This window comes from Corvus brachyrhynchos, unplaced genomic scaffold, assembly GCF_000691975.1.
Source record: "Corvus brachyrhynchos isolate BGI_N302 unplaced genomic scaffold, ASM69197v1 scaffold1085, whole genome shotgun sequence".
NCBI lineage: Eukaryota > Metazoa > Chordata > Aves > Passeriformes > Corvidae > Corvus > Corvus brachyrhynchos.
In genome coordinates this window covers 38,877-44,360 of record NW_008237940.1, presented here as the reverse complement: position 1 = coordinate 44,360, position 5,484 = coordinate 38,877, and the positions used below count along the sequence as shown (strand labels likewise).

At 45.3% G+C, this 5,484-nt stretch overlaps 1 pseudogene; it reads left to right on the top strand.

Annotated features, from left to right (window-relative positions):
* The first annotated feature begins 1,793 nt into the window (after positions 1-1,793).
* LOC103614925 overlaps positions 1,794-5,484 on the top strand; it is a 15,729-nt pseudogene continuing 12,038 nt past the window's right edge.

Below are 5,484 nucleotides of genomic sequence, written 5' to 3'. Positions count from 1 at the left end.
TAATCCCCTCCCCGAGGCCCGGTGTCTTCCCTCAGCTGCTGGCCAGGAGGGCCCGTGCAGAAGCTGTCAGCTCTTTAGTGACTGTCAGCTCGTGATTTCAGCTCAGCTCTGCAGGGCAGCCTCCAGGCCAGACCAGGGAGAGAGAGACCAGAGGCCCGTGTAGCTGTTCCACATGAGGAAGCTTTATTGGTCCGTACTCCAGCGAAGGGGAGGCCAGGGACGGGCTCCCTCTGCCCTCGCAGGCACAGGGGGCTGGCTTTACAGGGATACAGGGGGTGGGTGTCAGAGGGTAAAGGCCAATGGGTTACAAAAGATCTGCATAGGGTCTCCCAGAGGATTCTGGGTCTGTCTTCTTCTCACCATAACTGAAGAGTAGCTGCCTTCCCTGGGGGGGTCCTGCTGGGAGATTGCTCAATCTCCTTATCTCAGCAGACGTCCCTCCAGGGCAGTGGCTGGGCATACCCCACACCTTCCCACTGACAGTTCAGGGAGACAGGGCATGGGGGTTTTGGTCAGTTCATCAACCAAGGTTTTCTTCCGCTGCTCAGGGAGGGGAGTTCTTCCCCTGTGAGACCGTGGGGTCCCTCCCACGGGAGACAGTTCTCCATGAACTTCTCCAGTGTGGATCCACTCTCACGAGCAGCAGTCCTCCCAAACCTGCTGCAGTGTGGGTCACTCTTCCACGGTGCAGTCCTCCAAGCACAGGCTGCTCCATCCTGGAAGCAAGGGCCCTCTCGCTCCACTGGGACTCCCACTGGATCACAGCCTCCTCCAGGCATCCACCCGCTCCAGGGTGGGCACCTCCCCCACGGTCTTCAGGTGGATCTCCGCATCCCCCATGGATCTCCATGGGCTGCACCGGCACAGCTGCTTCACCATGGTCTTCACCATGGCCTGCAGAGGAATCTCAGCTCCAGCACCCAGAGCACCTCCTCCCCCTCCTTCTTCGCTGACCTTGGTATCTCCATGTTTTTTCCCTCACATGTTCTCACCTCCTCCTCTTCTCTGACAAGAAGAAAAACTGTGTACACTTTGTTTTGATTTTCTTCTTAAATATGTTATCACAGAGGTGTTACCAACATCTCTAATTGGCCCAGCCTTGGCCAGCAGCATGTCCATCTTCAGAGCCATCAGGGATTGGCTCTGCCAGACATGGTGGAAGCTCCTAGCAGCTTCTCACAGAAGCCACCTCTGTGCCCCCCCTGCTGCTACCAAAAACCAGGCCATGCAAAGCCAATACAAGGTGTAAGGACTGAAAACCTGAAGAAAGATTTAGGTGCCTGATTTTGTCTTTTAGACAAGCATAGTTAAAAGATAACACCTTTCTCAGTAAGCATACATTGTCAGGGTTTTTCTATGATTAATCCAGAACAAATTATTGTAGATTGTCTGTTTACTTATTTTACATGTAACTTTTCTAATAGAAATTATGTTAATCAGTTTATGCTCTTTATTCAGCACGTTTTGAACAGCAGTAAAAGAACTGACAAGGTACTTCACTCTGTTGCCACAAAAATTCATAGTAGTAAACTAAGTGTTGGGAAACTGTCTTATTACAGAAAACATTTTTATATTTAGAAGGTTTTCTGAGAAGCTTTAAAGATCAGATATTTTTGGAAAACAACTTAAAATGCATTAAAATTAATTCCCCAGAGGTGAATGACTAATTGATAAAGATTTTCCAAGGAGACTTGCAGTGACCAGATTTCTATGGTCTCAGACTCAATTTTCCGATTTGATAAGACAGAAATAGTTCTCATGTACACTGTAGTTTTAATGCATTAAGATGTGCAATGCAGGTACTTGCTATAAAATATGGTAATTTAAATGTATTTTTAAAAGTGATAAATTATTAACTACATTAATGTTTTTCCTTCCATTCAGAAAAGTATTTTCCTTTTGCAGAGCTACAGATTGCATGCAACAAAACACGAGTAATACTGAGAGCAAACGTAGAGTTCTTCAGCAACTGGGGAACTGAGTGACTGGTGACCCAGTTGCATGATAAAAATAAAACTATTTCTTCTGAGGCACTTGATATTCTAGATGAGGCATGTGAAGACAAGGTGAGCATCCTTTCCCTTTTCAGCCTCTTTTTGGTGTGCTAGTCTGTAAGCTGTTCCCCACTGTCCCGGTTTGAGACAAAGTCAGAGGAATGTCTGAAATGAATGTCCTCTGATAGAAGGCAGATTACAGCCACCTGTCCCCCACCAGGTTTCTAGAAAAAAAAAAAAAAAAAAAAATTCCTCAGAGGAAAGTGAAGGAAAAAACCTATTTATTTAACAAACACACAGGAAAAGAATAATAATGCTAAATAATAAAACCTCTCACTGTGGAGAGAAACCTGGGAAGATTTTAGAGTCCTTTCTGTGGGTGTGGTCTCTCTCTCTCTCTCTGGAGCTGGAGTTCGGTGTGTGGGACCCCCTCCAGGCCTCGGTGGAAAACTCTCCCAGTGAGTTCTGGTGTTCTGAACAGTTCCAGAAGAGAAGAAGAAGAAACCAAAGTCCCAGAAAAAAAAGTTTAAGTCCCCATCTCTCTCCAGAGAAACAGAACAGAAAGCTGGCTGAAAAGCAGCAAAAAGGGTGCTTCCTCCGTGCTTGCCACCACAGAAGCACACAGAGAAGATAGAGTGACCTTGGAGCACAAACTGCTTTGAAAAGTTGGTCTGGCTTTTTTTTCTTTCTCTCACACCCAGTTTTAAAGGCACAGAAAGGCACAGGATTCATGTCTGGGCATAGAGCAGTGATAGGGGATACAACATCACAAAGTCACCCCAAGACACCCGCCCTTTCCCCAGTAGCAAAGTATGCAAGAAGCTAATGATGATTTTCTTTCTTGATTGTCATTGATGGACTTCATAATAGTTTATAGACCCCTTTTGCTGAAAATACTGCAGTATTAATGACAAGAAAATCTAGTCTTCTGGAGTATGCTTACTTTTAAATATGAGTGCAGACTAATTCAACTATTTTGATCACTATATGTTTTGTAAAGGGGATATATATTAATGACAGTAGGTAGTGAAAGTGGATAATATTAGGATAAGGTTAGTGCTGTTCGATAGTTTCTTTTGTGAAAAACTTGTCTCTGCTGACAGACTGTTGTAATTATTATAGTTTTCAGAATTTTATAGTGCTTGGATGTTCTTTATGCATTTTTAATTATTTTAGGCCAATCTTCATGCCCTTATCCAAATGAAACCAGCTCTTTCTCACCTGGGAGACAAAGGTTTTCTTCTACTCCTAAGGTAACTTGAATATGCTATTTGACTTTACAATGTGGAAACAATAAGTGTTTGTTTTTATTCAAATCATGTGATTTAAGTGGAGTACTGACTGTCTGATGTTACTTTGCATATTTCTGTCCATTCCAAAGGGGTTTTCATATCTAAATGAAAGAGGTTATGTAACAAAACAAATGGAAAAGGGGCAAAAGGTAATACTGTTGTGGTTTAGGAATGGTACTCCCCAATTCACTGCCCCCCACTGAGACACTCCCAAACCAGATGCTGCTCTCTCGCCCCCCCCTTCCCCTCCCCATCCCACTGCAGTGGAATGGAGAGGAGAATTGGAGGCACAAAAGGTGAAGATCATGGGTTGAGATAAAAACAATTTACTGGAAACAGCAATGAGATAAGAAAACGAACAGTAGCAGCAACAATTTTAATAACAAAAGTAAACGAAAGAGAGAGTGATTCACTTGCAAAAATGCTCGCCAAGCCCAACCTGACCCGACTTGCAGCTGATGCCACCACGCCACTCTCCAGCTTAGGACTGGCTCCATGCTACCCCAACCTGTCCATCCTCCACCTTTTTTCCCAACCGGAAGCCACGCCCTTCTTCTCCAAAGCCAGAGAGCATCCCTTTCCCCTGCCCCTGACAATGACATGAAGTGGTATACAATAACATTAAGGTCCTGGCTGAAACTAGAACAAAGACTAAGAATAAAGTGTGTGTGTATTCACGTGAAATTAGGAGGAGGAAGGGTATGAATATCTGTATTGCTAATGCAAATCCATTTTTTGCCCCATGGCATACAATTTTGCTGAAAAAGGTCGATAGGGACTTAGAGTTGGATAGATCCTATGTACATGCATGCTTTTGATTTACCCAGGCCTTTTACATAATGTTGATATTCCAGCAGATTTTTCAGGAGTGTGGTGACATACTGACTTTTCAATACAGATTATTGTGTAAGGTCTTATCTACAGAACTGTGGAAATGAATACTACTTTTCAAGATGCCTGTCATCTCTGCTTATGGAATCATAGAATTATTCAGGTTGGAAAAGAGCCTTAAGATCATCGAGTCCAACCATTAGCCTAGCACTGCCAAGTCTGCCACTAGACCATGTCCTTAAGCACCACATCCACACATCTTTTAAAAACCTCCAGGGATGGTGACTCTACCACTTCCCTGGGCAGCCTCTTCTAATTCTTGATAACCCTTTTGGTGAAGAAATTTTCCCTAATATCCAGTTTAAACCTCCCCTGATGCTACTTGAGGCTATTTCCTCCTGCCCTATCACTTGTGACCTGGGAGAAGAGCCTGATCCCCACCTGGCTCCACCCTTCTGTCAGGGAGTTGTAGAGAGTGATAAGGTCCTCCCTCCTTTTCCCCAGGCTAAACACCTCCAGTTCCCTCAGCTGCTCCTCATCAGACTCGTGCTCCAGACCCTTCCCCATCTCTGTTGCCTTTCTCTGGACTCAGTCCAGTACCTCAATGTCTTTCTTGAAGTGAGGGGCCCAGAACTGGACACAGCGCTCAAGGTATGGCCTCACCAGTGCTGAATACAAAGGGACAATCACTTCCCTGGTCCCACTGGACACACTATTTCTGATACAAGCCAGGATGTTATTTGCCTTCTTGCCCACCTGGGCACACACTGGCTCATGTTCAGCTGCTGTCATTCAGCACCCCCAGGTGCTTTTCTGCTGGGCAGCTTTCCAGCCACTTCTCCCCAGCCTGGAGTGCTGCAGGGGCTTGTTGGGACCCAAGTGCAGGACCTGGCACTTGGCCTTGTTGAACCTCATACCACTGATCTCAGCCCATGGATCCAGCCTGTCCAGATCCCTCTGCAGAGCCTTCCTACCCTCCAGCAGATCAACACTTCTGCTCAACTTCATGTCATGTGCGAACTTGCTGAAGGTGCACTTGATCCCCTCATCCAGGTCATTGATGAAGATGTTTGTCTTGGTTTGAAAGACAGGTGTCTGCTAAGGAAGGCAGAAGCCTCCCTTGAAGTGGCAGATGTAACCCCTTTCCCTCTGAGTTATTATAATTTTGAAATCAAGGGCTTTTAGGCAAAGATGTGGGAAATAGGAATAACAGTTCTTTACTATTATATATCTATATGTGTATAACCAGTCAAACAAACAACAATAACTATGGCAGTAACAGCAAACAATCACAAACCCAGTGCCAGCCTTCTCGGCTGTCAGGCCCTTTCCCCTCGGGTGCAGTTCCACTCACAGCCGGCAGGGGC